This window comes from Amblyraja radiata, chromosome 9 (genome assembly GCF_010909765.2).
Source record: "Amblyraja radiata isolate CabotCenter1 chromosome 9, sAmbRad1.1.pri, whole genome shotgun sequence".
NCBI classification, from domain to species: domain Eukaryota; kingdom Metazoa; phylum Chordata; class Chondrichthyes; order Rajiformes; family Rajidae; genus Amblyraja; species Amblyraja radiata.
In genome coordinates, this window is record NC_045964.1 from 34,660,805 (window position 1) to 34,676,836 (window position 16,032).

The following is a 16,032-nucleotide window of genomic DNA, read 5'->3' on the forward strand; positions in this document are numbered from 1 at the left end:
TCAACACAATTTAATAATTGGAGGTGATTTAAATTGTACTTTAGATAACTATCTAGATAGATCATCTGCAAAAAGGAAAACTGCCTCGAAATCAAGTAAATTCATAAATGCTTTTATCAATACATCTAATATTAAAGACATCTGGAGGTTAGATAATCCATCCGGACGAGAATATTCTTTTTTCTCGCCCGTACATGGAACCTATTCGAGGATAGATTATTTTTTAATAGATTCTAAATTACTTCCTTTTACGTATGACGCAAAATATCATAATATTATCATCTCGGATCATGCGCCATTAACATTTAAGATAAAATTAAAAGATATATCTAATAAAACTACTACCTGGAGATTTAACCCTCAGATATTAAAGGACAATGACTGTTGTAAATATGTGATGGATCAGATTAAATTATTTTTTGAAACTAATGATAATCCTGAAATTTCCCCATCACTATTTTGGGACACATTTAAGGCATTCATGCGTGGCGCAATAATATCCGCACAAGCACATCTCAATAAAGAAAATCGAAAAATAGAACAAAATTTAGAAAATGAGATAAAACGTCTAGATAATGAAAATATAAAACAGCCTTCCAAAGAGTTAAGTAATAAAATTGCATCAGTAAAATATAGATTAAATAAAATATATTCTAATCAAGTTATTAAACTTTTTCAACAAACTAAACAAGTGTATTTTGAATTTGGAGATAAACCGCAAAAATTACTAGCACGACAGCTTAGAAAATTAGAAGATGAGAAGATGATACACGGAATTAGATCTGAGTATGGAAATATACTGATTACTCCAAAAGATATTAATGATAGATTTTTACAATATTATAAAAATCTTTATTTGTCAAAACTAACAGGACAAACAGATAGTATGGAAATATTTTTACAGGAATGTCAAATCAATAGCTTAGATCAGGAAGGTAGAGAATTGTTAAATGCTGAAATAACAGTAAAAGACATTATAGAATCAATTAGTTCGCTAAAGAACGGAAAAGCAGCGGGCCCGGATGGCCTGAGTGCAGAATTTTATAAAAAATTTCAAGATCTGATTTCTCCAAGATTACAAATAATGTATAGATATGCATATGACCAAGGAAAATTACCAGAATCTCTAAATGAATCCACAATTACACTCATCCCTAAAGTAGATAAGGATTTGGAAGATCCTGGATCATATAGAGCGAATGCCCTTTTAAATACAGACCAAAAAATATTAACTAAGGTCTTATCTAGGAGATTAAGTTTAGTGATCTCTAAATTAATACATTATGATCAAACAGGTTTTATCCCAAAACGTTATTCATCCCATAATCTCAGACGCTTGTTTAATATTATATATTCAAAAAGAATACGAGATACGGAACTAGCGGTTATATCATTAGATGCAGAAAAAGCGTTTGATCAGGTGGAATGGATGTATTTATTTAATATAATGGAAAAGTTTCAATTGGGGGATAGATTTTGTAAATGGGTAAGAATTTTATACTCGAATCCTATTGCAAGAATTTTGACTAACCAAATTTTATCAGCCAAATTCAAACTCTCTAGGGGATGCAGACAGGGATGTCCGTTATCACCCTTATTGTTCGCATTGGTGATAGAACCATTGGCGGAAAAAATTAGATCTGAACCTGAAATATATGGCTATAATACTGATACAACAATTAATAAAATTTCTTTATATGCAGATGATGTTTTGATTTATATTACAAAACCGGAAATTAGTATTCCCAACCTGCTAAACATTATAACTAAGTTTGGTGCATTTTCTGGGTATAGGATTAATTGGGATAAAAGCGAGATTATGCCAATAACAGGAATAAATCTAAATACATTACAACAATACCCATTAAAAGTAGTTACAGACAAACTTAAATATTTAGGGATTAACGTAACTAAAACTCATAACTCATTAATAAAATCCAACTATCCTCAACTATTAGATAAACTTAGAAAAAATATTTTATATTGGAAAACACTTCCTATATCCATGATTGGTAGAATAAGTGCCATAAAGATGGTATTTCTACCACAGTTGTTATATTTGTTTCAGGCTATTCCTTTTTTTCTTCCGAAAACTTTTTTTAAAAAAATTGATAATATTGTTAATAGTTTTATTTGGGATTATAAAAATCACAGAATAAATAAAAAACATCTATGCAAAGCTAAGATAAATGGAGGATTAGCACTTCCAAACTTTTTATATTATTTTTGGGCTGTTCAGATTAAGAATATGAATTTCTGGTGGGTAAATATGGATCATGAACCGACATGGTTAAATATAGAAAAGGAAGACTGTCTACCTTTCAATGTAGGTTCGATAATTTTTGCACCAACGGAGGTACAAAAAAAAAATTATAAAGACAACCTAATAATATATAATAATAGACGTATTTGGAAACAAATAGTTAAGACTCTACATTTGGATAATCTCTCATTTAGATTACCAATTATGAATAACCCATTGTTTAAACCTGCTATATTAGATGGGGGGTTTAAACAATGGGATGATTTAGGAATTACAAGGATAGAACACCTTTATAGAAAAGGAAAATTTATTTTATTCCAGGAGTTACAAGATATTTATGGATTGTCTCCACAACATTTGTTTAGGTATTTACAAATTAGAGATTATATTAAATCCAATACACAAGATTATAAAAATAAAGAAGCAGGACTGTTAGACGAACTGTTTAATTTATATCCAAATACAGAAAAATTAATAGCCTATATATAACATCATTTTGGATAAGGAGAATCCAATAACGGAAATATATCGTCAAGCATGGGAAAATGAAATGGGATTGGCTATAACAAAAGAAAACTGGGAAGAAAGTCTACAACGAATACACCGGTGTTCATTAAACGCCAGACATATATTGATACAATTTAAAGTATTATATAGGTTACATTATTCGAAAACTAAATTAAATAGTATTTTTCCGAATCTCTCCGCTATTTGTGATAAGTGCAAGAAAGCAGAGGCAAATTTAATACATAGTTTCGTTACATGTCCTAAATTGAATTATTACTGGACAGAAATTTTTAAAGTTATTTCTGAAGTCATCAAAGTTAAATTGGACCCTAACCCAAAGCTAATAATATTTGGAATTCCGGATTTACATCTAGCACTTACAGTAAATCAAAGAAATTTCTTTGATTACTGTTTGATAATTGGGAAAAAAATCATATTGAAATTTTGGAAGGGAACATTATCCCCCACAACCAAAATGTGGGCAGCAGAGATGATGGAGACGTTACATCTGGAAAGAATTAGATTTGTCCTATTGGACAAGTATAATTCTTTTGAACAGATATGGTCTCCATATATACAGTATTTAGAGAAGTAGCTGTTCTTGGCAACACAGCTCGGCGTGCACCCTGCGGGATTTGGTGAGAATAATTCATTTTTATATTGGAATTAACATATATGTCTTTATTGATACTATCACTTGTAGTAGTGTTATTAACAATACATATTGTGGTTTTTCATTTTTTTTTTTTTTTTTTTCTTTTTTCGTTTCTCTTTTCTTTCTTATATATAATCAAATTATTATTTAATCATTCTCTTAATGATTTATAACTGTTCTATTCTTTTTCTATCATTATTTCTAAAAAAAATAGTAGATAAGTATTATTAGTGTTTTACTTAATGCAAATTGAATTAATTTGATATAAAGTTGTTTGAAGCACTGTAATGGATTACCTTTAATAAAAAAATATATTACAAAAAAGAAAATGTAACCACTCAAATAATCACGGGAGCTGACTGTAAAATAGAAATTAAACTCAACCCAGCCATTTCCAAAAGTCGTTGTTAATAAAACTATTGTGATATCTGTAAATCTGAAAGTATCATGTTGAACTCATCCTCACAGCATCGCTTTTATTATTTATTTATTTATTATTCTTTCATTGCAGGGAGAAAAACATCAAGATAGAACTAGCAATCTGTAGAGACCTACGAAAAAAAGTTGATATTCCAGGACAATAGTGAACATTGGCATCAATAAACGCCACAGGTAGGTTACATGACAAAAGGTGAAAGGTAAGTGAATTAAAAATGTATAGAACAAGGGAATGTAAATGTGGATATATAGTCCGGATGATGTGTGTACATGAATGAAAGGCTAGAAATGAAATTAGGATCAATGTTAGATCAGCCACTTTCTTAGTAAATGGACTCGAGCACCTATATAATATCCTGCATTGGTCTTTTTCTCCCTATTTATGAACTAATTATCTCCCTTAAAGAGAACTTCAAATGATTTCAAAGAGGAATTCAGAATATTGTAAAGTATTTGAAAATCTGCTAATCATTTCTTGCCTGAGGTTGTGTGAGTTTGTAGGTTAATTAGCCACTGTAAATTGCCCCTAACATGTAAGGAGGGCTGCAAAAGTGGGATGACATAGAACTCGGAGGTACACAAAAATGCTGGAGAAACTCAGCGGGTGCAGCAGCATCTATGGAGCGAAGGGAATAGGTGATGTTTCGGGCCGAAACCCTTCTTCAGACTGACATAGAACTCGTGTGGACTCATTGGGCCAAAGGGCCTGTTTCCATGCTGTATCTCTAAACTAAATTAAACTCGGGAAAAAATTAAAACGCCCTGTAATAATTTGCAGGAACAATAAGCGAGATCGGTATTCCGACTGCGCATGCCTAGGTCATAGGTCACAAGCGAAAAACACTCTCGGCAGCCTTGCCGCAGCATGGACATAGACCTGCGCCTCATTCGCAGCCAGGATGGATCCCGGGTCTCCGGCGCCGCTATTGCTGCCGAACCGCCACTGGACCATCCCCGTCCCCTCCCGAGTGCCCCCTTCCCCTGTCCGGGGGCGGCCAGAGACGCCAGAAGTCAGACAGGAACGGCGCCCCCAGGCCCACAGCCAGCAAGGAGAAGCAGGGCTAAATCCAGCTCAACTCTGCCTGTTAACCTACCAGCCCTACCTGGACTTATGGGAGCGACAGCCCAGGCTTACAGCCAGCGTGGAGAATCAGGGCTAACTCCATAGCTCCGGGCTGCTGTCCCGTCAGTCCAGGCAGGGCTGGCGGAGTTGAGCTGGATTTAGCGCTGCTTCTCCGCGCCGGCCGTGGGCCTGGGACATCATTACCGTAAGTTCAGGCAGGGCTGGTAGGTTAACAGGCAGAGTTGAGCTGGATTTAGCCCTGCTTCTCCGCGCTGGCTGTAAGCCTGGGACGTCATTACCGTAAGTCCAGGCAGGGCTGGGAGGTTAACAGGCAGAGTATCGCTGAATTTAGCGCTGCTTCTCCGCGCTGGCTGTGGGCCTCGGGGTGCCGCTCCAGTCTGACTCCCGATGTCCCTGGCCTCAGGATGGGAGAGGGGGGCACTCGGGAGGGGACGGGGATGGTCCAGTGGCGGTTCGGCAGCAATTGCGGCGCCGGAGACCCAGGATCGATCCTGGCTGCAGATGAGGCGCAGGTCTATGTCCATGCCGCGGCACGGCTGCCGAGAGTTTTTATCGCTTGTGGCCTTTGACAAATCCCATGATTCCTTGCGTTTTTCGGAATACCGAACTTGCTTATAGTTTGATCTGTCAGGTTTCCTACAAGCAATGGTATTTTGAAATACTATATTGAAATTCTGAGACACACCCAGACACTTCAATACTGACACATTCTCTGAAATGTCTAATTTGTAAAAGGCAATCATCCAATGTCAAGAGATGCAGACATGTAGATGAACCAACGAGAGAGCAGGCTATTCTAGACTGGGCATTGAGTAATGAGGAAGGGTTAATTAGCAGTCTTGCTGTGCGTGGCCCCTTGGGCAAGAGTGACCATAATATGGTTGAGTTCTTCATTAGGATGGAGAGTGACATTGTTAATTCAGAAACAAGGGTTCTGAACTTAAAGCAAGGTAAATTTGAGGGTATGAGACGTGAATTGGCCAAGATAGACTGGCAATTGATTCTTAAAGGGTTGACGGTGGAGATGCTATGGAAGGCATTTAAAGACTGCATGGATGAACTACAACAATTGTTTGTCAAAAGAATAAATCAGGGAAAGTGGTGCATCCGTGGATAACAAGGGAAATCAGGGATAGTATTAAAACAAAAGATGAAGCATAAAAATTAGCCAGAAAAAGCAGACTACCAGAGGACTGGTAGACATTCAGAGGCCAGCAGAGGAGGACAAAGGGCTTAATTAGGAAAGGGAAAATAGATTATGAAAGAAAACTGGCAGGGAACATAAAAACTGACTGCAAAAGTTTTTATAGATATGTGAAGAGAAAAAGATGAGTTAAAACAAATGTAGGTCCCTTGCAGTCAGAAACAGGTGAATTGATCATGGGGAACAAGGACATGGCAGACCAATTGAATAACTACTTTGGTTCTGTCTTCACTAAGGAAGACATAAATAATCTGCCGGAAATAGCAGGGGACCGGGGTCAAATGAGATGGAGGAACTGAGTGAAATCCAGGTTAGCCGGGAAGTGGTGTTAGGTAAATTGAATGGATTAAAGGCCGATAAATCCCCAGGGCCAGATAGGCTGCATCCCAGAGTACTTAAGGAAGTAGCCCCAGAAATAGTGGATGCATTAGTGATAATTTTTCAAAACTCTTTAGATTCTGGAGTAGTTCCTGAGGATTGGAGGGTAGCTAATGTAACCCCACTTTTTAAAAAGGGAGGGAGAGAGAAAACGGGGAATTACAGACCAGTTAGTCTAACATCGGTAGTGGGGAAACTGCTAGAGTCAGTTATTAAAGATGGGATAGCAGCACATTTGGAAAGTGGTGAAATCATTGGACAAAGTCAGCATGGATTTATGAAAGGTAAATCATGTCTGACGAATCTTATAGAATTTTTCGAGGATGTAACTAGTAGAGTGGATAAGGGAGAACCAGTGGATGTGTTATATCTGGACTTTCAGAAGGCTTTCGACAAGGTCCCACATAAGAGATTAGTATACAAACTTAAAGCACACGGTATTGGGGGTTCAGTATTGATGTGGATAGAGAACTGGCTGGCAGACAGGAAGCAAAGAGTAGGAGTAAACGGGTCCTTTTCAGAATGGCAGGCAGTGACTAGTGGGGTACCGCAAGGCTCAGTGCTGGGACCCCAGCTATTTACAATATATATTAATGATTTGGACGAGGGAATTGAATGCAACATCTCCAAGTTTGCGGATGACACGAAGCTGGGGGGCAGTGTTAGCTGTGAGGAGGATGCTAGGAGGCTGCAAGGTGACTTGGATAGGTTGGGTGAGTGGGCAAATGCATGGCAGATGCAGTATAATGTGGATAAATGTGAGGTTATCCACTTTGGTGGCAAAAACAGGAAAGTAGACTATTATCTGAATGGTGGCCGATTAGGAAAAGGGGAGATGCAACGAGACCTGGGTGTCATGGTACACCAGTCATTGAAAGTAGGCATGCAGGTGCAGCAGGCAGTGAAGAAAGCGAATGGTATGTTAGCATTCATAGCAAAAGGATTTGAGTATAGGAGCAGGGAGGTTCTACTGCAGTTGTACAGGGTCTTGGTGAGACCACACCTGGAGTATTGCGTACAGTTTGGTCTCCTAATCTGAGGAAAGACATTCTTGCCATAGAGGGAGTACAGAGAAGGTTCACCAGACTGATTCCTGGGATGTCAGGACTTTCATATGAAGAAAGACTGGATAGACTCGGCTTGTACTCGCTAGAATTTAGAAGATTGAGGGGGGATCTTATAGAAACTTACAAAATTCTTAAGGGGTTGGACAGGCTAGATGCAGGAAGATTGTTCCCGATATTGGGGAAGTCCAGAACAAGTAGTCACAGTTTAAGGATAAGGGGGAAGTCTTTTAGGACCGAGATGAGAAAAACATTTGTCATACAGAGAGTGGTGAATCTGTGGAACTCTCTGCCACAGAAGGTAGTTGAGGCCAGTTCATTGGCTATATTTAAGATGGAGTTAGATGTGGCCCTTGTGGCTGAAGGGATCAGGGGGTATGGAGAGAAGGCAGGTACAGGATACTGAGTTGGATGATCAGCCATGATCATATTGAATGGCGGTGCAGGCTCGAAGGGCCGAATGGCCTACTCCTGCACCTATTTTCTATGTTTCTATGTTTCTATGCAAATGCGGAAGTCTAATGACAGACGTGGAAATTTGAAAGCTTAGTATCCCCTCGAATACAAGTCCCCATGTCCATACAACATCCTATAAATCACATCTCCAAACCTATAAAAGTCTCATCTTGTATGTGTGTGTGTGTTATTCTACCTTCGTCAAAGCTCTACGTGCTAGAGTTGACATTTTTACAGATTCACATTTCATGCTATATTTTAAAAGTTACTCATCATTAAAGTTTAAAAAAAAAGCCGAAACGGCCAAAGATTCGAATGACGTCACAATGCCCCCACAAGGGGAGGGGGTCACCACCCTCTCCACCTCCCCAACAGTTTCATCACAGGGGGGGGGGGGGCCGCCATGCTGGAATGTCCTGGAAATCACCCACCTTTGCCTGGCCCAGTCACACTGAAGATGCGGCCTCGCTCGGGTCGGTCCGCCGCCTTGCTCGGGGCCACGCCCGCCCGTGGTCTCACTCGGGTCCTTGGGTCCATGCCCGCCTGTGGCCTCGCTCGGGTCGGCGCACGAGGCCGCTGCCTCCCTCCCTCCCACAGCGCCATGCTCCCTCCTCACCGCCCCTCCCTCCCTCCCACACACTTCCCATCGCGGACCAAATATGCTTTGAAAGTAATACAGCCAACTCTCAAACCCGTGGTAAAGGAATTCAATCCCACTTACAGACCAGCTGCTGAGAAAGTTATTCAAGGTCATTCTCCAACTTCACATTCCTGACAGCAGCTCAGAAACCGTAGAGACTTCAATGCACATAGTTCTGAAATATGCTCTGCCATAAAGTAATCCCTTTTGCCCCACGCACCTCCCACCTCCTGCCCAAACACCCCCCTCCCCCCACCTACCCCTACCCTCTGCCCACACACCCCCTTCCCCCCCCCACACACCTCCACACACACACCCCTGTGCCCTACACACCCCGCGTTGCGTTGGGGGAAGGGGTGAGTGCTGGAATATTGCGTTGGGGGAGCAGACCCACCGGGTCTGCACTTGGTCTAGTTACTGTTAAAACACGAAGTATGCGTGCTATAACATCAGGATATGCGCTCAAGCAAGAATACCAAGCCCAGTGCCAAAGTAGTATCTAAATTACTTTTACACACATACTATAGGACAATAACTAACTCCATATTCAATAATAAGCTTTCTACATATTAACAAACACACAAGCTAAAAGCTTAACCAAGTGGACACCAACCCTCACTACTGTTTCATTGAGCTCGTCCCACAACACCTTGGGATGCATCAACAGTTTGTTCTGTTGTCCCAGAACCACCTCCTCAATACCTGACCTTGCCATCTGTGCACAACTGAGTAGCTAACTATGTAAATATCTACCAAGTAAAAGAAACTACAGATGTTTGATTCAACACTTAAACAAATGCTAAACACCTGCATCCTGTCTTATATCCTAACCCTCCATCAAACAATCGTTGCGCCACTAATGTTAACCTCGCGGAAACAACCGGAAGGAATACACTAACTGCGTGTTATACATTTCCTTTCTTCCCCCAATTGATACCTTCTTCTCCACCAAATCCACCTGCTGTCTTGCTATGCTGTCTCTGACATCTCCTTTATGGCCTGATGCAAACTCTGACCGCAAATTCCTAGCTCTCCCACGTGGTTGATCTCACTATGAAACCTTTACAACCCACCTCTAGTGGACGTACACTAGCTTTCTTTCCTCACTGCTCAACCTCTGCTGCCAAATCTACATATCTAAGCTTTTTCCTTTCATAAGCCTCATCCACTGAGTTCTCCCAAGGCACCGTCAGTTCTATAAAAAACACTATCGCTGACTAACTGACCATAACACTATGTGCCCGCAAACTAGTGCTAATTATTTCCTGTGGAACAACAAGCTTTCCTCCAAGTCTATCTGCATCTCCCAATCATTGGCTCCCTTTAGCTGGCCTAACTCATGCCTGCCTGAAAACTTTCCCCCTGTGCCTTTCTCTCCCTCATGGACAAAATGAATAGCTACACTCAGTCCTAATGCACACTGAGTTAACTTGTGCTCTCCTCCTCTCAATTGCTGCAGCTATACACTTCAAGACTTGGTTATGCAATCAAGTATACCGACCTTGAGAAAGACTAGTCTTGCATCCTGACAACATATACCTCATGGTTGCCACCCCTGAACACAGGGAACACGTCGCGTTCTCACCTACCCATTGTTAGAGGTTCTGCGGTGATGTTAGCACATCATAAACCCCAAAAGGAAACTTGCATGACCCGCCTCCATGCACCACAGGTCACTCCAGCTAAACCTCTTCTTATCTACACTGTCCCAATTTATCCACTGTCCCTGCTTAACCTGAGCCACTGCCCTTATACATCTCACTGCTTTATCCTGATGACATACCTGCTCTACAACCAATTTCCTCCTCTCTGTTGGACCTGCCTCACTCCACACTAGTTTTCCTGTGCTGAGCCCTAGGCCTCCTCTCCCTTGCTGCACTTTACCAACAATGTCTGTCGGCCTCAGAGCTGCCTGTGCTTTCTGTACTGCCTGCCTTGAGTTCCACTTCCTCCCTCTACTTGCACTTGGCACCAGATTACTAACTAAGGTATCCTTGCTCCCTGATAATTGCAACTCTAACCTCACCTTAGCACATTGAAATTCTTCTGTTAGGTTAGACAATGGTAAATCGAGAATACCTTTCCCATATAAAGCCATATTACGAAGACACCGAGGAACTCCTAAAAATTTACTAATTTCTGAACTAATCAATCTCTCAACCCTTTCCTCCTTAGATATTGGCACCTCATATACTGTTAATGGCCACATCAACCTAGGGACTAACCCAAACTGCAAACACCACAACATGCCTGGAATTCCTGACTTCTCTATCGTTTCTAACCCATCAATAACATCTGTTCTAAGTGATTGAACCTGTTCAGAGTTATCCAACTTCCTGTTCTACCACCTACCCAAGCTTTTAGCTGGCTTCTCCTCATCTATACTAAACCTTTTCTCTATTACCTTCCCTCTAGCCAAAAAAATACCCCATGACTTACTCGGCTTAATTTTCAATCTAGCCCGTTTAAGATTATGGTTTAACTTCTCTAATAACCTTCCTGCACAAACAACTGTTGTGGGCAACAAGGGCATATTGTGTATATATAGGTCCTGATTAAAGGGAGGCGCAGTCCACCCTGCTGTCTTTTCGACAATGACCCACCATGATGCTCTAAATCACCACCTTGTCGCCATTGTAAAAGCTAACGTGGAAATAGTCCATCCTGCCATTATGCCTATCTCATCTCTGCCATGTTGTTGTGGTGCTAAAACACATTTGGACATATTGGAAATATGCTTTCATTAAATTTACTATCAATTCTGGAACTCTAAAAAAAAAATCAAAAGCACTCCAAATAATTCTATGTGGTACAGAGCCAGATGCATTTGCCAGATCCAAAAACACTACGTAAATCGCTTCTCTGAAGCTTGGCTACCTGAATCTGGTGCAATATTATACCAATGTGTTCTGAGCAACCTGCAAAACCTGGGATTCCTGTTTTCTGCACTGTGGTATCTATTAACGTGTTCCTTTCTAAATAACCTGCTCGCCTCTGTGCCACTATACTGAAGAAAATCTTGCCATCGACATTTGGGAGACATGTAGGCCTAAACTGATTTAAGACCATTTCTCTTTGGGAATTAAAATTCCACCTGCTCTTTGCCAAAACCTTGGTATGATCTTTTCTTCCAAACTATTCACAAGACCCTCCACAAGAATCCAAGTTTAACATACTTGGCTAATAAAGTATTATTGTATTATTATTATTAAATCAGGCGCTCTTTTATATACCCAGTAGAGGGTCTCCATTCGGCCTTGGGGCTGAAGAAGCCATTGCACGCCATTTTACTGCTTCCACTTCCTTCCAATCTGGTGGCCTAACATCTATCTTATACTCTTATCTTATACTCTTATCTTATGCTGTTCTAGGTGTCAATTTATCTACATCGGCGAGACCAAGCGCAGGCTCGGCGATCGTTTCGCTGAACACCTCCGCTCAGTCTGTCTTAACTTACCTGATCTCCCGGTTGCTCAGCACTTCAACTGCCCTCCCATTCCCAGTCTGACCTTACTGGCCTGGGTCTCCTCCATTGTCAGAGTGAGGTCCAGCGCAAATTGGAGGAACAGAGCACCTCATATTTCGTTTGGATAGTTAACACCCCAGCAGTATGAACATTGACTTCTCTAACATCAAATAGCCCTCTCTATCCCCTCCCCTTCCCAGTTCTCCCACCAGTCTTACTGTCTCTAACTACATTCTATCTTTGTCCCGCCCACTCCACTGACATCAGTCTGAAGAAGGGTCTCGACCCAAAACGTCACCCATTCCTTCTCTCCAGAGTTACACCAGCATTTTATGTCTCCCCTATCTTATACTCTATCTCTCCTAGCGGTGGTATATCTGGAATGAAACCCATTTCCTTATCTATATTACTAAAAGTCTGTTCTTGACCGGTTTTGGCTTTCTGTGCTCCGATTTCCGAGAGTACGCCGCCACCTACGGCCGTCATTTTTGGCCACCTCGCTCAGAGCCCCCCTCCGCCGCATGTGTGCCGAGGATTTTTCCCGTCGATGAAAATTGACAGAGATATTAATGTTTTTACAAAATTCCCCATTCTCTCTGCTGCCCCTGCTGGAGGGAGGGGGAGGGACTATAAAACCAGGAAGTGGTGTGCCCTTCAATTCACGTCTCTGCAAGTGGTGGTGCCTCAATCGAGCTCTGAATGACACTGACAAATGTCTACAGCACTGTGAGTACCCTTAATTTGGTTTGAAAATGAAAATATGGTTAGAGGTAAAAAAAGCACTGCCGCAAATGGTTGTTTGGGTTTGGGTTGAAGTAAAAAGGCACTCTCTCTTCCCCTCTCCTATCCCCCTCACCCCCCCCACCCCCCTCTTCCTTCTCTCTCCCCCCCTCCATCTACTCTCTCACTCCTCTCCCCCCCTCCTCACCCTCCCCCCCAGCCTCATCCTCCTCTCCCCCCCTCTCCTCCTCTACCCCTCTCCCCCACTCTCCTCCCCCCTCCCCCTCTCTCCCCCCCACTCCTCCCCCCCTCGCCTCCCCCCTTCCCTCCACCCCCCATCTCCTCTCCTCCCCATCTCCCCTTCCCCCATCTCCCCCCTCTCTCTCCTCCCCCCCTCTCACCTCCCCCCATCTCTCTCTCCACCCTCTCCTCTTCCCCCCCTCTCCTCCCCCCTCTCTCTCTCTCTCTCTCTCTCTCTCTCTCCCCTCCTCCCCTCCTCCCCTCCTCCAGTCTCTCCCCTCCTCCCCTCCTCCCCTCCTCCCCTCCATTAGCATGAGTGCGGGGGGGGGGGGGGTAGTTAGTGTGTGACGCTGCATGCTGCCTCCCCCCCCAACAACCGCACGTTGGGGGAACAGACCCAATGGGTCTGCACTTGGTCTAGTTCTTTTCTATATCTGAGTATGTCCTTTTTACAGGTAGATAAAAATGCTGGAGAAACTCAGCTGGCGAGGCAGCTATGGAGCGAATATGTAAAAATGTCCTTTTTACATAGTCCTTGAGCTCTTCCTTTGAAGCTTTGAACTTTCCACTGTTTTCCAGACCAAACATACTTTCAACAAATTTAAATGGATCCCCATAAAATGCTGACCTGACTCGCTCCTTCTTCCTTCTCTCCCCCAAAAGGTGTTCTGCCCGCCCTCAGTTTTTCTAACCGACTTCTTAACTCTTCTTCCTTTTAACCTTGCTCCTAAACTCATATCCTCTCGCAATGAAGGCCAACATGCCATTGGCTTTCTTCACTGCCTGCTGTATCTGCATACTTATAGGGCCTGTCACACTTGGCCATCATTTACGCGACAGGCCGGCAGTGATTGACGCACGACGGTCGCGCGCGTCATCATGCGTCCGTACAGCTGTCTGGAGCGTGTGACGTCATTTGAAGATAGACACAAAATGCTGGAGTAACTCAGCGGGACCGGTAGCATCTCTGGAGAGAAGGAATGCGTGATGTTTCGGGACGAGACTCTTCAGTCTGAAGAAGGGTCTCGACCTGGAACGTCACCCATTGCTTCTCTCCAGAGATGCTGCCGGTCCCGCTGAGTTATTCCAACATTTTATGTCTATCTCCAATCGTCTTGGACCCGCTCTGGGAGTAGGGGGCAGATCCGGATCCGCAATGGTAGTGAGCCCCTGTCCGAGCTCGGCGATCGTTTGCCTGCTTCTGCTGCTGTTGGAGGTGAGACGTTGCGCCGCGCCAGGGTCTTGGGCCTGTCCCACTTTGGCCGTCAGCTATATTAAAGGTACATGCACATGTCATCTACAGTTACGTGACAGGCCGGTGGCGCGAGAAGATTTCATGCAGGACGAAGTCCACACTCCTCCACGCCATTCCACACTCCTCCACACCACTTCATGCGCCTGTCCCGCGCTACCCACGCGCTACCCACGCACTACCCACACGCTACCCACACGCTAGCAGGTCGTGTAAATGGCGCGTGAATGACGGCCAAGTGGGACAGGCCCTTTACTTTCAGTGACTGATGTACAAGCACACCCAGGTCTCGTTGCACCTCCCCTTCTAATCTGACACCATTCAGATAATAAACTGCCTTCCTGTTCTTGCCACCAAAGTGGATAACCTCACATTTATCCACATTTTCTGCATATCCCATGCTTCTGCCCACTCACCCAACCTATCCAAATCACCCTGCAGCTTCATAGCATCCTCCTCACAGCTCACACTGCCACCCAGGCTTGTGGCATCCGCAAACTTGGAGATGTTACATTTAATTCCCTCGTCAAAATCGCTAATATATATTGTAATAGTAGAGAGTACATTGGCTGGTTGCATCATGGCCTGGTTCGGCAACTTGAACGCCCAGGAGCGGAAAAGACTGCAAAACATTGTGAACACTGCCCAGTCCATCATCGGCTCTGACCTCCCCACCGTCGAAGGGATTTATCGGAGTTGCTGCCTCGAAAAGGCAGCATCATCAGAGATCCACACCATCCTGGCCAGACACTCATTTCACCCCTGCCATCGGGAAGAAGGTATCGGAGCCTGAAAACTAAAGTCCAGGTTCAGGAACAGCTTCTTCCCTCCAGCCATCAGGCTATTAAACACTACAATCTCAAATAAGCTCTGAACTTCAATAGACTATTATTATTATTATTATTATTATTATTATTATTATTATTATTATTATTATTATTATTATTATTATTATTATTATTATTATTATTATTATTATTATTATTATATTACACAGAATTTTATTTTCTCTCTCGATTATCATATTGTTTACAGTGCACTATGTTTACATATTCTGGTGTATCTGCAGCAAGTAAGAATTTCATTGTTCTACCTGGTACACATGACAATTAAACACTCTTAACTAAACAACAGGGGTCTCAGCACCGAGCATTGCGGCACCCCACTAGTCACTGCCTGCCATTCTGAAAAGGACCCGTTAATTCCTACTCTTTGCTTCCTGTCTGCCAATCAGTTCTCTATCCATGTCAATACCCTACCCCCAATACCATGTGCCCTAATTTTGCATATTAATCTCTTGTGTGGGACCTTGTCAAAGGCTTTTTGAAAGTCCAGATACACCACATCCACTGGCGCTCCCCATTATCCAATCTACTTGTTACATCTTCAAAAAATTCCAAAAGATTAGTCAAGTAAAAATTCATGCTGACTTTGACCGATCCCGTCACTGCTTTCCAAATGTGCTGCTATAACATCTTTAATAATCGACTCCAGCATCTTCCTCACTACCGATATAACCCTTCCCAGTTTTATTTATCACCAGACAGGGATGAACAATTTCTGGAGCTCATTCATGCGGTCTTCAAATCTTCGCCATTGCATCTCCACTGACAACCCTTTAAGTATAATTTGCCAGTCTATCTTAGCCAATTCCCATCTCATACC

General features: G+C 42.6%; 1 protein-coding gene across 3 annotated transcripts in view; it reads left to right on the top strand.

The window, feature by feature from the left end:
* akap6 (A-kinase anchoring protein 6) overlaps nt 1-16,032 on the top strand; it is a 382,452-nt gene that overhangs the window by 51,470 nt on the left and 314,950 nt on the right. For all 3 annotated transcript variants that reach the window (XM_033027101.1, XM_033027098.1, XM_033027099.1), the window contains exon 2: nt 3,937-4,037. The gene's annotated coding sequence lies outside the window, so the exon portion shown is untranslated. The remainder of the gene's footprint in view (nt 1-3,936; nt 4,038-16,032) is intronic.